The sequence below is a fragment of the Lygodium microphyllum genome, chromosome 23 (assembly GCF_053477565.2).
Source record: "Lygodium microphyllum isolate KBCC chromosome 23, Lygodium_microphyllum_v1.1.10, whole genome shotgun sequence".
Classification (NCBI taxonomy): domain Eukaryota; kingdom Viridiplantae; phylum Streptophyta; class Polypodiopsida; order Schizaeales; family Lygodiaceae; genus Lygodium; species Lygodium microphyllum.
In genome coordinates this window covers 116,802,491-116,818,680 of record NC_141157.1, presented here as the reverse complement: position 1 = coordinate 116,818,680, position 16,190 = coordinate 116,802,491, and positions in this window count along the sequence as shown.

Below are 16,190 nucleotides of genomic sequence, written 5' to 3'. Positions count from 1 at the left end.
AATGCGCAACTAGGGCGTATGATCCTATATGGTGGTTTTCAAGATGAAATCACTGTGGATCTCTCAATGGAATGAGGTCCCTCCCTTAGAATCTCATTAGAAGTGATGTGGCGCCACAGAGAAAGAGAGGAGTAAAAGTTCTATAAACAAGCTTGACTTGCTAAAGTTTATCTCAATTCATGACATTGTTTCTTAGGTCACAAAACCTAAGTTTCAATATTATTAAGTTCATTATTAACTAGATGTGTTTTACATGTCACTTTCATGATGTCCATCATCATGATATGGGGAAAGCATTGAATGGGCCTTCACAACAATGCTACGCCATGAACATTGAGAATATCTACAACTAACCTTTGGATTTCTTTCATGAACTCAAACTTCTACTCTCGTAGCACTTGGCGCCCTTTGACACTCTTGCTCTAGGTTCTAGGAATCTAAATGTAGACAAGCCCACAATCATTGAGTTGCACTAGAACAAGAGTTAAGACTCCCCTTATCTCAATGAGTTTACAATGTCATATAATGGGCCTACTGATAGCCTTGTACAGCCTTCTTATACACTTTTAGGGCTTTGAAGAATATGGGAAATGCCAAAACTCATAAGTCTTTAAAGATAAGTTTAAATGACTTAATCCTAAGAGCTTAAACAAGATAAAGTGGTTGTTTCCTTTCCTACGCTTCAATGCGTGTTTTGACTCAATGTATGAGTGTCATCATCAACAATTTTGATGTGTATTTTGACTCAATGTATGGCCGTGATCATCTACCGCTACATCGGCCTCATGTTGTCGTGACGCTGCCTGTCTACCACTGCAAACTTGAGAGCGAAGTTTTTGCCAAGAATTTGATCTCATTATAAGTCAGTGTCATGAGGAATTTGTGTTTTGTTGTGTGTGTCTTTTTGTTTTCATTTTGCATGAGGCACGAGCGCATTCTCTTTAGTGCATTCATAATTTTTGTGTGAACATCGTTTGATTGGTTACATATCATGGATTCGACATTGCATTTGATCTCGAATCATGAGTGGATGAGCATGAAGTTCTATTCCAAAGCATATTTTTGTTAGGGCATATTACATGGAAAAACTAGTTCATATGAAGAGAATGTTCATTAGGAAGACTCCAAGGGTTGTACACGATATTGGAGCTTATGAACGAGAAAAGTTGAAGTATCAAGGACAAGTAATCACAGTATGGACATTGTTGATATCAACTATTCTCGTATTGGGAAAAAGATTGGACTATAGGAGAAAGAAAGAGATGTAATTTGTGGTCACTCATACAAGGACAACATTAGGAAGGATTTATAAACTAAATCTCATGACATTTCCAAGGACTATACTCCTTCAGAAGCCTTTAACACACTCATGATGCTCAATTTGTCAAACTTATTGAAAAAGACAAACATTGTGATGTACCTCCAAGAGTCTTTTGAGGCTATTGAAAGACCATGGCTAGAAGGGGCTACACTCAAACATGTCATTGATCAATCTTTAGTAAAAAAGGCTTCTCACATATGCTACATTCACATGAATCTTGGAGCTAATGTCTTCAGTGGTCAATCAACTTTCCAAAGTGCTTGCACAACTAAATGTCCAAGTGGTGTTTTGATAGGTCAAAAAAAGAAGTAAAGAAAATTGTACGTACACAGCAAATTCCATTTAAAAGGCTATGATTGTCTAGCTGGATTTTGTGAAAACGAAAAGCCCTTCTCTTATCTTTAAAATATGAATGTCAAAAGTTCATAACACTACAATAGAAACGAGGCATAGACGCGCATGTTAGACGCGCAAAGTCGGGTGCGTCTATCACAGCGTCTATAGACGCGTTTACACGTGCGTGTAAATAGACGCGACTTTTGCATCTATATATCCGTGCAAATAGACACGCTTATACACGCAAAAATAGACGCACACGTCAAAATTCAAATCATACTTAAATCATTTCTTTTCAAACGACGCCTTTCCTTTCCTACGTTTTTTGCGGTTTTGAAGCTTGAGTTTAGCCGACATACAGTCTCTTCATGCCTCACCTAGTCTTTTCATGCCTCACCTCCTCATGACTCGCCTCTTCTTTCATTTTAAACACACAAGAAGGGAAAAAGGAAAGCCAAGGAGAGGAAGAAAGAGAGAACAAGAGAGAGGAGAACAAGAAGAAGCAGTAAGCAAGGAAGCAAGCATCAAGGGAGGGTAACTTACCAAGGAGAGGAAGAAGGAGAAGGAAGAAGCGCCACCACCCACCACACCAAACACCCAAGGTGAGTCTCTCTCTCTCTCTATCTCTCTCTCTCTCTCTCTCTTTGTTTCTCTCTTCCTCTCTCTCATCTGTCTGTGTATTTAGGACTTGTGATTCCATTATGTATTGCATTTTGTAAATCAATAATGGCGGTCGTCTGCTAAAATCATCCGACCAAGCGCACCTGATAGCGTATCTAGATCTCAGTGTAGACGCAGATATAGACGCGAAAAATGTTTCTCTAGGGGTGCGTCTTTGAGCGCGTGTGCGGACGCGTGTGCTTTGCAGTGTACACACGAGGATACATGCGCTGAGAGACGCCCACAGAGACGCAGGTATAGACGCGCACAGAGACGCAAGTATAGATGCTGTATGTAATATGTTTTATCTACACAAGGTAATATGATTTTTCTTTTGTAGATGTGGAATCCTGGATCCTCTAGCACCCCATTCAACAAGGAGCAATTCATAGGGGAGATGACCAATTATCTTGGTCGCCCTCCCACTGCAGATGAGGTTTTCAGTGTGATGTCTGGGACACCTATTACATCTTTGCCTACACAGGGATCAGCTGAGGTACATGGATCGGCCGAAGCATGTACATTTGCAGAGGCACGTGTATCGAGTGAGGTAGAGGGTAGTGCACGTCGAGGGAGAGTGGTGCGGGAGGACAAGGAGGTGGAGGGCTTTGTGGGGGTTGCCTAGGTGGTGGCTCTCGATCACCCTCACCAGAAAATGAGAGAGGTGAGCCTCCAAAAATGTACTACTCTATCACTGATGTTGGTGGTATCTTGCATGACTTCGAGGGGAGGGAAGTGATAGCCTACTTGACAAGTGTCGTGCATGCCACATACAAAGATTGCATGATTTCCTTCAAGCACCAAAAAAATTATTTGTGGCAAGAGGTGCTGCAGGCAGTACATAAAAGGTACCCTAATCCCGAGAATTCACGATTCTTAGATGATTGGGGACGGTCAAAGGTGAGAGATGCGCTTCATAACAAGAGGTTTCACCTTATGATGCGCGCCAAGGAGTCATTGCGGAGACAAGAGCAGGGGCGCCCTAGATATGGCCAACCACCCAATTGCCACCGCAAGGAGTGGAAAGAGGCCAAGAACAGAGCAACGGAGAAAATGACAAGTCGCCAGTATGCAGAGGCACGACGTATCCAGGTGGCAACCATGGGATCGTCGCATTATGGATCGGGTGGCAAGGAGTCATGGGAGGCTGAGTTTGTAAGTACTATTTGATTTCTTTTCTTAAATTAAATTTTGTAATTTGTTTCACTTCATTATGTAGTGTGTTTTAATACATTGTATATTCAAATTGTTTTGTAGTTCCATATCGTTGGTAGGATGCCTACTCCTAGAGAGGTAGGCTACCATGGAGGTCATAACTAGGTGTCCACTTGGCAGCATTTCTACGAGGAGGGACTCATCACGGAGGAGCAATATAATCGCGCCATGAGGATTCCACCACTAGAAGAGGTATGTTTTATTTTTTACATAAAAAGTATAGATCAATATGATTTATTGTTTGTAATGGTATTTATATACTTTAATCCTTTGTGTAGGCGAACCCTGATGCAGTTGAGGATAGCGAAGGGGGGACTAGTAGTAGCGGTGGCGACAACGGCAGCGGCACAGGCATCGGTGGTGGTAGTAATGATGATGCCTCTTCTGAGGAGATATAGAGGAGCCCCATGCATGCATGCCTCCCCTTGGCTTGTAATTTTCATTTTTGATATGTATTACTTTCAGGTAGTGCTTGCGATTACGACGTCACAAGCACTAGAACTCATAATGTAAAAACATGTCATCTATATATATGAAATTTCGTGTGCTACATACATTGTTTTGTTTTCAGTATCCAATCTTCGAAATAATCTTTCTTTGTTTTTCCTAAGTATACAATTTGATGTTGATGGGGGGAAAAAAAACCAGAGAGCATGTGGCCTGCAAAGCAAGCCACATGCTCTCTGGTTTTTTTTTCATACCTCTGTTTTGCGCATCTAAAGTGCATGATAAATGCGCGTCTATTCTCATCAAAAACTTTCAGAGTAAATGCGGTTTTAGATGCGTAGATACACGGGTGTATAGATGCACAATATGAATATATCCACTTTTTTATAAATATGATTATATATTTAGGTAGCGCATTTATACGCGTGTCTATAGGCGCGTCTAAGTGTGCGTCTAGTTCTGACTATAAGTGCGCTTTTAGACGTGATTTTGTAGACACGAAAAAAGACACATTAATAAACGCACCCGACTTTTTTTTTCACAATTCAAATATTGCGTCTACAAGCGCATCTATGGAGCCTTTTTGTTGTAGTGTAAGATGATAGAGCTACTATGCGAGAGAGAGAGAGACACACAGAGAGAGAGAGAGAGAGAGAGAGAGAGAGAGAGAGAGAGAGAGAGAGAGAGAGAGAGGACGTGGTGATGTTGCCCATGAAAGACAAAGGTACGATAGTGCCATATAAGCTTGCAAAAAGTAGAGGAGGTGACAAGAAAGAAGAAGAAATGGAGCAAAGGAAAATAAAAGGAGAAGGCAAACAACATGGTCTTATTTGATAAGGTGATATTTTATGTTATCACATCATGCATCATGGTTGCAAGTGCTAGCTTGATGCTTGGCTACTGCAATGGCATATCGGGTGAAGTGGCATCCATGGATAGTTTCCTTATCTACTTCTTTCCATCTTTTTATGAGAATAAACAAAAAGCTTATGAGAGAAACTATATCAAATTTAACAATGCGCTGGAGAGAGGAGGATGGCCAATATCTAATAGAACTTATTGAAGCCATATACTAACTCTCAAGCCGTTAAAGATGTAGCTACATATATCAGCCTCTATAGTGGAAACAACAACACAACACTATTTCTTGCTAGTCTAGGAAACAAGACAACCATTGATAAAGAAATAATTTCCACCTGTAGAGAATGGATAGATAAGTGAGAGCTTGCCCAATCTGCATCTGTATAACCCCAAAATTGAAGTGAATGTAGAGAATTAGAGGGTTGTTTGCCTCAATAAACTAACCCAAAATCTTTAGTGCCTTTCAAATACTTCAAAAGTTGTTTAGTTGCAGTCCAATGTTTAAGACATGGAGAACTAAGATTTTGTCTAAGAAAATTTGTAGCAAAAAGAATGTCGGGGCTAGAATTCAAGCCAAAAAATTGAAGACATCCAAGAAGACTTGCATAAGATTGATGTAAATCTAATTGTCCATCATTCTATAGAATGTGAGTTTTTGGTCACAAGACGAGTACTAGCAGGATGTGTAGAACCCAAATAAAACTCTTGAATAATTTCTCCAATGAACATTGTTTGACGTAGTAATTAAATACCCTTTTCTCAATAGCGTTGAATCTGAATACCAAGATATGAGTGTATGCCTCCAAGATAGACCATGTCAAATGCAAAAGATAAAACCTTCTATACTTGTTAAAGTTGTGATTGTTAGAAATAAGAAAGGTATCATCCACACATAGAGCAAGAATAACACAACTATCATTCCAGTGCTTGACAAATAAGTTAGGATATGAAGAACAAGAGATAAAACCTTGTTTTCAAGAAAGAGATCAATCTTTTCATACTAAGCTTGTGAAGATTTTTTGAGACCATAAAGTGCACGACGTCTGAAAGCAAGAATCTTCTTATGTTTGACTACAAATCCCTCTAATTGCCACATGTATATCTCTTCCTTCAAATTACCATTAAGAAAAGCAGTTCTCACATCCATTTGGTGAACCTCCAAATCAAACTCAATAGCAAAAACTAATAAGGCCAGAATACTGGTAATATGAATAATAAGTGAGAAAGTTTCATGATAATAAACTCAAGCAATTTGTGAGAAACCTTTGGCAAGTAGCCTTGCTTTGAATTTGTCAAATGTTCAATCTACTTATGTTTTAGTCTTATAAAACCACTTGCATTTAATAGTAGTACATCTAGGTGGTAGCTAAGTTAGAACCCATGAACCTTTAGAGAGAGAAGAGATTCATACTCAGCTTCCATGGCCTCTTGCCATTGTTCCTTCTGTGGAGATGACGTGGTGTCCCTATAAGAGACAAGGTCTTCACAAGTACTGAGAGCATTCTAAAGAATATCACATCATAAACATGAAAAGAACCATGCTCATTATCAGTTGGAAGATCAACATAAAGATCAAGGCCAAGGTTATCATCAGCAATAATAGGTGGATGTTTAAAAACTTGATTTGAAGAGTCAATATTATCCCATGAAGGAGGTTCATCATCATATAGAAAAGGAGAAGAAGTGAACAATGACTTTGTATCATCACCATCCTCTAGTGACCACATCTGCCCAACATCCTCCTAGGACCATGTGTGCTTCCCATAAGTTGCTCATTGAAAATAGCATCATGACTTATGATTACCTCTTGGAAGATGGATCATAAAAAATGTATCTCTTCGAAAAAGTTGAATATCCAATGAAAATAACTTTCAAACTGGGAGGATCAAGTTTTCTACAAGTCTCTTTGGGTACATGAATATAAGCAATACATCAAAAAGTTCAAAAATATGAAATAAAAGGAGTTTCACCTATCCAAATATTTATCGGTATTTTAATAGAAGGAGTAGTTGTAGTAATATGATTTTACACAAATACTACTCTTAAGACCGCTTCATCCCAGAATTACCGAGATAAGCGAGAACGAAGTAGCATAAATCACATGGCATTGAGAATAGTCATGTTTTTATGTTTAGCAATACCATTCTATTGAGGAGAGTAGGGAACTACATACTCATGATGAATACCCTGATTATTGCAATAATAATCAAAATCATTTGAAATGTTTTCTCCACCATTATCACTACGAAGTTTCTTGATGCGATGACCACTATGAAGTTCTGCAAATTTTTTATATTGTTTAAAAGATAGTAAAGCTTCTAATTTGTGTCGCAAGAGAAAAACAGTGGTCTATCTTGAGAAGTTATCAATAAAAGTCATGAAATATAGATATTGAGATTTGGATGGAGAAAAAGGTCCACAAATATCACTATGAATATGATCAAGTAAATCTCTAGAATGAGTTTTGGTGGAAATTGAAAAGGGTTTGTGAAAATTCTTTCCAAGAGCACAATATTCACAAATACTCATATGAGGTCAAGCTGTGAATTCCATAGCTTAGAAAAATCACAGTGAACAAAGCGATGATGCCATATTTTGCTCTTAAGATCACTAGGAGTTGTAACAACATTAGCAATATCTTCATTTAAACAGAATTGAAAAAGATTACCATTTCAAGGAGCAACAAATATGGTTTGGCCATCTTTCACAATGCAACACTTGGTATGTTCAAAACTAACAAGGAGGCCAAGATCCACAAGTCTTGCAACTGAAAGAAGATTAGTTTGTAGATCTGAGATATGTAGAACTCCATGCAGAATTCTTATTGAAGAAAGAGTACCGAGATATAAATCACCTATATATTTGACTTAATAGATTGTGTTGTCAGCAAGATAAACCAATTTCTTGATAGGAATAGAATGATAATTATGTAACCATTGGGACTAATATGTCATGTTTCTCATAGCACCAGAATCAATAATAAAAAGAGATCCATCACAAACATGAAGTATCCTTTTGGAGAGATAGAATAACTCAAAATTTGCTTCTTTAGTAATGTTGTGATGTGTAACAACATATGCTCTATAATGATCTGAATCAAAACGACTCTTGAAACATAGATGGATTAGATGATTACTCTTTTTGCAGTAGTCACAAGGAGAATAATCTCTAGATAAACATGGTTTTTTTCTAATACCTTGTTCTTCACCATTTTGTTTTGCTTAGCAATCATCTATAGTGTGACAATTTCTATTGCAATAAGAATAATGTTTGTTAGGAAACTTGAGATGAGAGAAGTTACCACTATGACGACTCCTATGTGTACAGCGTGGAAAGGGATGCCTTCGAGAAAGTAAATCTTGGTTGATTTGTTCTGATCGCATGTCCTCTTGTGAGATTATAACTATTTCTTGATTTGTGTGCCATCGTTCATGTCATTGTGAATATTCAATCAAAACAAGAAATTTATTTCATGGAATAGCATAAGTAGTAGTAGCAAGCTGATTGATAATATTCTTAAATGATTCGATATGTGTTGTCATAGAAGTTCTAATGTTGTATTGTAACTCAATGAGCTAACTACAAAGATAATTGATTTCTTCTTAAAATTTGCTATGAAATACTCTCATCTAGCTTGTGAGGTTGAAATATTATATACATCAAGCATAAGAGACTCTTGAAGCGCAAAAAGAATATATTGATGAGCTGCTTTGTTGCATCACCCACTCATTATAAATAGTTTGCCATTCTCCAAAGATAGACCCTTTAGTTACAAGCATATTATCATGAGCTTGATCAATTGGTTGATGCGGACATCCATAATTACCAAGAACAATATCATACAAGTCATCACCTTTAAGAACTAGCAGCATCTTTACTTTCCACCTAAGGAATCCTTTTCCTTGAAAGCGAGGAGCAAAACGTTGTTTAGAAGGAAATTCATTGATGATTATAGAATTCTACATAGCTGGCTGAGAGAATATATACAATATGAGATCACATAATCTACACACCATATACGAAACAACGAGACAAAAGTGTAGCACAACAAATTGTGCATAGAAGCTATGTTGTAAGAAATGAAATTTTGTTCAAAAAGCATACTCCAAAAGAAAGAGACCGAAGATAGATGAAACGTTGGCAAGAATAAAGTGACCCAAAAGAGACAAAACTCGTGAGAGAAGAAATTGTTCTAACATAGGTGAGAATGATGAACAATGCTCAAAACATTATCACTTTACTTTTTGGCAAAGAATAGATAATGATCTAGCTAATTTTGGCAAAAATGTAGAAATACCAGATAGTAATCATGATGAAACTTGTGTCATAAAAGTATGCACGAAAAGCTATTGTCATGTTTATTTTTCTGTTCTAAGTCTAATTTACCTGAATTGACATAACTTTTGACACATAACTTAAAATTGAGCTTGGATTTGATAGAAAAAATCTTGGCAGTCCTAGCACATCAGAAAAATTGGTTTTCTTGAGAAAGGTGTTTCCTTAAGAGTTTTCCAAATAAATTTTTTTAGGGTGTCCTAGGAAGGCATATCTACTATTCAACATATCTACAATCTAAATGATAATCAATGATAGTCGAGTGAACTTCTTCTGTGCTTACAATTTCATAACATAAGATACTTAGAATAGACACAATACATCAAATTTAAGCATAACAAGAACATGAGTCAAGATTTGGAGATATACTTCTTGATTTTCTCCGTTACGGAAGTGGTTGTAGTCGATCGTGATAGCTTTGATACCATGTTGAGATGAAGAGAGAGAAGATATGTAGAGAAGAGGGAGAGAAGAGACACACCATGTACACTCCCAAACACTATCTCATGTTGATCACAATCTACATAGATATAGGTGAGACCTAGTCTAGATAGGGTGAGCTATATATAGCTCCAACATTTTAGAATTCATATGACAAAATTATGGTCAAAAAGTTGCACCCTAACTTAGGGCCTACAAAAAAATGAAAATAGAGAAAGAAAAAATTAAAGGCAAGAAAGGAAAAAGCAAGCTTTTGTATTTTAGAAGCATGATTTTGAGTCTGTACAGAATGGATAGTGTTGTATAAATAGAAACATAGATGAAGTAGAAGTCTTAGACAATTTTTAAATTAAATTGAATTATTTATTTGGCATCAAGGACACATTGCAGTGCCTTAGCCCCCAAGAAGGCCACTCAATAGAAGAGTCTCTTAGTTCTTAACAATAGAGATTTTAGATTTTTTCTTAAACTCATGTATCAACTTTTCTTGTCAAAAACACAAAGATCTTTGTTTTATATTATTGTTGTCGCTTGACTCTTGCCTTATTGATCAAGATCCCATCTTATGTAACCACAAGAGATGCTTCAACTTATGGAATACAAGTTGAAAAGAAGCCTAAGAGCAAAATAGAGCTATGGAAATATACTTGCAAGAAAGAGAAATAATTAAGAAGAGAGAGTTGTTTGCATGAAATAAAGAGAGTGTTGAGGAAGTATATGGGCTACCATATATAGAATTTGCTACAAATATTTTAGATATATTAAAAATAGAATTTCAAATTAGATCGAGACTTATATAAAAACATGCCTTGGATATGGTGGATGCTATCTTTCCTTGATGGGAAGAGTTATCTACTAATTTGTTTCAATAAACAAAGAAGAAAGTTAAAGTATTAGAGCCGATAGAGTTGTAGAGGATTGAATTACATCAGTCAGAGTTTAATGCTAAATTATTTTAGCATCCAAAGTGTGGGGTTGTCCTTGTGTAGTCCAAAGAGTAGAAAGTTGATAAGTTTTATCCAATGGAGTCAAGTGATGCCCATTTGGAGCAAGAATTATATTTGATAGAGGGTATGTTTGATACAGAGGATCCACCTACTAAGACATTGATTGGAGGTCTCCAAAAAGTTACTCATGAATATATATGTGCATTGCATGGGTTCAATATAAGGTAATTTTAAAATACCTTTTTTATACATTTTTTACATATAGAAGTGCGTAATATGAAGGGGTTACTTATAGATTTTATAGAAAAGGTTTATGTTTTATTCAATAAAATTTCACAAATAAGGATATTTATAAGTAGATTTTGAACACACATGATGTACATGATAAAAAAATTGTAACTTCCCCGAGCTAGAGATATAGTAATTTTGACAAAGACACTAATAGAGAGTGCTAAAGAAACAAAAGATTTTAACTAAGACTTATGAGTTGCTTGAAGATACATATGCTTTGATGGTAATTGCAGATATTGTAATAGCAGAATGAGTCCTCCATAATAAACAAGTTGTTGCTTTTAATGGTACAATGGTAGTGATAGATGCTTTGATTGAATATGACCATATACAAGATATAGAAGATAAAGAGGAGTAGAACGAAGATATTCTAGATTTCAATGTAGATTGCGAGACTAGAGGGTGTGAAGATACTCCATCGGTGATTTTGCCAGTGTTTTTGTAGAATATGTGGAAAGACTTAGAAAAAGTATATATACAAGAGTGTGGTTCAAGAGTGTCTACAAAGCATGATATGATTGGTGTTTTGCTATATGATCCGAGAGGATTTACAAAGCTTGGAATGCTATATGGGTTGATAAGACAAGGCGAGATGTACAAGGATTCATGCTAGGAGATGTAAAAGACACAAATATAGAGGAGAGTTCAATAAATGATAAGAAATTTGGTAGTGAAGATGAGGATAAGTAATATGCATTGACATATGAGCTTGAACCTAAGATACTATATGATCCTTGTGGATTTACAGAGCTTGAGTTACAACACAATTTGGATGAGACAACATTAAATATAGAGGGATATGCACATGATAAGAAGATCAAGCTCTTGATATCTTACGATCTAGATGGGAGTTATTGGACATGTTATGTGATGAAGATAGATATTCAGATTTATGATCTTGGAGGCAAAATGATCCAAAGTATGATACCTTGGCAAACACATATATGGGTTTTTAATCTAGGCAGACTAAACTATTGGCCCATTTGGAGAATGTGCATGTTTAGAGGGGGTGGATATCATAAAACTATAGGTATGAATGCATGTGATATACAATATATATAAATAGTGAACCCCAGAGGGTTCAGTGAAGGAAGAGCAAGGAAAAGGCATCTATAGAAGTATTTTGGATATGTGCTTATGGTTTACTTGAACACAATATTTATAAGATTTTTACGTAGCAAAATTCATCTATCAAAATAGTCTAAATCTCCAATATTAAGTTTGAATGACTTATTGAGGACTTTGGATGGACTCAAATACATACCAAAATCTATTTTTAATAGTACAACACAAGGGACTTTTAATTAATCCCTATATAGGAAATCTTGTGAAATGTAGGAAATATTGCAGTACTTCCTATGTGTGTATGCATGTATTCCCTACATACAAATAGGGGATCACACTCCCCACATCTAATAGTACCAAATTAAAGGTCAATATATACTATTTCCTATCTTCTTTTGAAACTCCCTATATAAGAGTATACATAAATGTAATTTCCTACTTCTCCTTGTATGGAATTATGAAATAATGCCATTTCTTAATTGTAATAGTAGGGAACTATAAGTACATAGAGAATTTTCTACCTTGTCTCAAAGTTCTATGTATTGGAGATTATAATAAATTTGTAAACACAATATCAAAATTAATGAAATTTAAAGTAACCATATGGAGGTGAACCTAGATTTTCTAAACCCTCCCCCCACACATATGAACATGTTGTGTGCACATGTGTTGTATGTATGCATGGACACACACACACACACACACATGAACACGTGTGCACATGCATACACATGCACATACACACCCACACATGCAAGCCTCTTCGCTTTTAGTCAAAAGGCCATATCCATATATAGTCATGCGCTTGTTTATCCTAGCACTAAATGTTGGAAATGACCACCATGTTGCAAAAAAAGGAGGCCTGAAACCAAGTTACATACCTATTTTGTGCAATATTACTCTCTTTTCTCTAACTTTTTTCGATTATGTAACCATTTAATGCACATGTTTTGATATTTCATGCGGACATAGAATATTGTATAATGGCACACTTGGCAATGTTTGGATTAAAAACGTTATAGGTTTTCATGCAATCGTTGCATGAATTGGTCTACAAATCATGGTTAATTTAAGAACAATAGTAAAATACTCACCCTTGCAAGCTTGGACATGCCAATGTAAACATAATCTTGGTCTAGGACCCTATGAGCCTTGGATGAGAAACCATCAAGATTTCGAATGGTTATAGTGTTTGGACTTAGACCTAGAGGGTTGAAATGATCCAATTTTTTTGAGATATCCTATTGCTCTTATTAGAAGAAAATGTTGGTATTTGTATAACTTCTTCAAACGAGAAAGTTGTGGTGCTCACCTTGACTGCCATAGTTAACAAGTGTCAAATGAGCCATAATCTTCCTTTAGTAGTTCTTAAAATAACACGGCACATATGTTGTATACTCTAGATAACTCAAAGACCCTAGGATCTCCTAGTAAGGCCCCTTATGGACTAACTTTTAGAGGTCCATAGAAAGGAGGAGTTACACTATGACTATTACAACCATAAAAAATAAAAATAGAAAATAGAAAGCAACATAGTTCAACAACCCATTGCGATGGCTTGGTTGGTAGTCATCCTAATAGAACAATTCTCCAGATGAATGCAGGGGTGGCAATACAAGCTTGGGTGGGGCCCTGGCCATAGACAAGAACTCCACTTTTTTTTCTTTATCACAACTCATTCTAGAGTGACTATGTTAGAAAATATCAATTTTTTAGCTATGACCATGTAATCCATAAAGGACCTAAGCATACAAATTAAGACAAAAGCATTTGCTATTGGGATCGATGCTCTAGAATAACTAAGGGCCATTTCATATTCATTCAGAGACAAATGTGTGTAAATAGAGCCATTAATTGAGGTTGCAATTATCCAATGTGGGAGAGAACTATCTTAGTGTTGCTAAATTTGACAAGAAGAAGGTGAGTGTATAGTTTTCTATAGTACACAAAAAAGAGTGGCTAGCCATTGCCACCGATCAAATACATGCAAGCATCTAGATAATTTTGAAAGCAAGAGTACCCAAATTCACCTTTCATTTCTTTCAGTTTATGCATTCTAAGGTGTTTGTTCGTCTAGATGTTTATGAAACCTTCCTAAGCCAACCACGTTTCTCAAGGTGATGAGGTCCACAAGTCAGCTTTGGCTCTTTACATCCATAACCTAGTATGTCTAACCAACAAAGCACCATTCCAAGTCTATTCATAACCTAGTACATCTATCTAAGACTAGAGAGAGCACCATTCCAATTCTATTCATAAATCACACTTGTTGGCTTCTGGGGGACTAAAATCTTGTCCAACTTGCAATGATCAAAAGTACAATCTAAATATGGTGATGAGAATACATCTCAGCAATATAGTTATCAAAGATACCTCAGAGAAAATTGAAATACACCAATCAAAATACATAATAGAGAGAGAAATGGGATATTTATGAAATAGGATCGGGTAATTTACTATATGTATACCCTCTATATCATCTGCATACATACATATATTTATGAGTGACCTCCCCAGTACATGTGGATGGATCTGGGATTCTCGTCTCACATTTCAATGCCGGAAGGCATCGAGCCTCTATTTACTGGAGATCACAAGCACGAAAGAAAGCAAAAACTCAAAGAACTCAAAATGATTTGATTTATTGACTCACAAAAGTTGTTTTCTTGATTTCAAATTCATTCGGCTACTCAATGCTCGGATCAAATTCTTAACACATCTTAGAGTTGTACTCGTAGTCCATGATGCTCGCTCCAACTCTTTGACTTCACTACACATAACATTATAGTCCATTGCAGTCACACAATTATAGTGATTCGACTTGAAGTCCTGATAGGCACTCAGAATCAATACAATCAGAACCACTGTGTGTTGGAGGTAAAACTCTATTCCCAATCCAATATGCTAAAGGACCTTGGTAACTCTCGTTTGTTTCCTTGTCCTGAAAAGATAATAGAAACTCTCAAAAGCTCCAAGTTTCTTGATTGCAACAAATCATGAAGCATTCAAATCTGTGTAGCAATACTCCAACTTCATGTAGCTCAAAAAGTCAATTGTTAGAATGTTCTCTCTTCTAAAGTGATCCTGTAGCAAGTGATTTGCAGTTAGAATACACTGGTTGCATCATAGAGCTTTGAATACAAGAGTGAGAAAAAGACAATGGTTGTGCTCCTTTAGTCAATATTCACACTGCAAGCAATCCTTGTTCAAGATGACTGAGTTGTTGGAATGAAAGCTAATGGCATTGTAGATGACAATAGAGTTGCTGATGTTGTGGATGACATGAAAAGATATGATGATGAATGAATGATGAAGATGTAGATGCTTCTCTTGCTAATCAACATGCCTATTCTGAATCAGTTGTAGCCCCTAGACCCCACTTCTTCTCCTCATATGTAACATTATTGTGTGTGATCATGATTATACCCATCCTCGACAACAATGGTACTCACAATCCATGTCTCCGTGCGATTGTGCCTTCCATAGTATAGCTCATAGATAATGATACTTGATCATGATGACATGCCTTCCATATATCATGCAACATAAAATCACATCCTAGTGTTATGTTTGGGAGGATCTATGCCTTGTCAAATCAACTTCAGTCCTTGTAGAGTCTCCACTCTCAATTCAGGTCAGCATGGCTTCCTCTGAGGTAGAGTAAGTCAAACAATCTTCATAGATGATGGAGGACAGAAAAAAATCTACTCTTATTTTTAGTGCTAATCTTCATTTTTTATTGTCCTCGTCCTCCACAAAAGCTCATTAACCCTTTCCATGAGTGAATAATTGTTTCAATCTTGCCAAGCTCGACTTTATCCCATTTGTGGCAAGCTCCAAACAAGCTACACCATGTGACAAGATTTTGTTGGAAAGGCATCCTATCCAACATAACAATAGCCTGACCAGCTTGCCCAAGGATATCGACCATGTTGTTTTAGTGCTCAATATTGAGTGAGTTGTGATACTCATTGCTGATCATAACCTCAAAATAGTGCTGACCCTTATCAACAAGCCCATCATGATTGAAGACAAAAAGCACGTTGAGAAATGTGATCTCATTTGGTAGTATATTTATATTCCTCATTTTGTTAAATATTTGAAACAAAAATTTTCACACTACCCTTTTTATGCATATCCTATGGTTAATGCATTCCATGTCACAAGGTCTGGGCTAATCATTGCATCAAAAACATAAATGTGGGCTAATCACCCCCTCTAACCAAACAAGTCTCAACATCCATAAGTAGCACATTTGATATGATAACCCC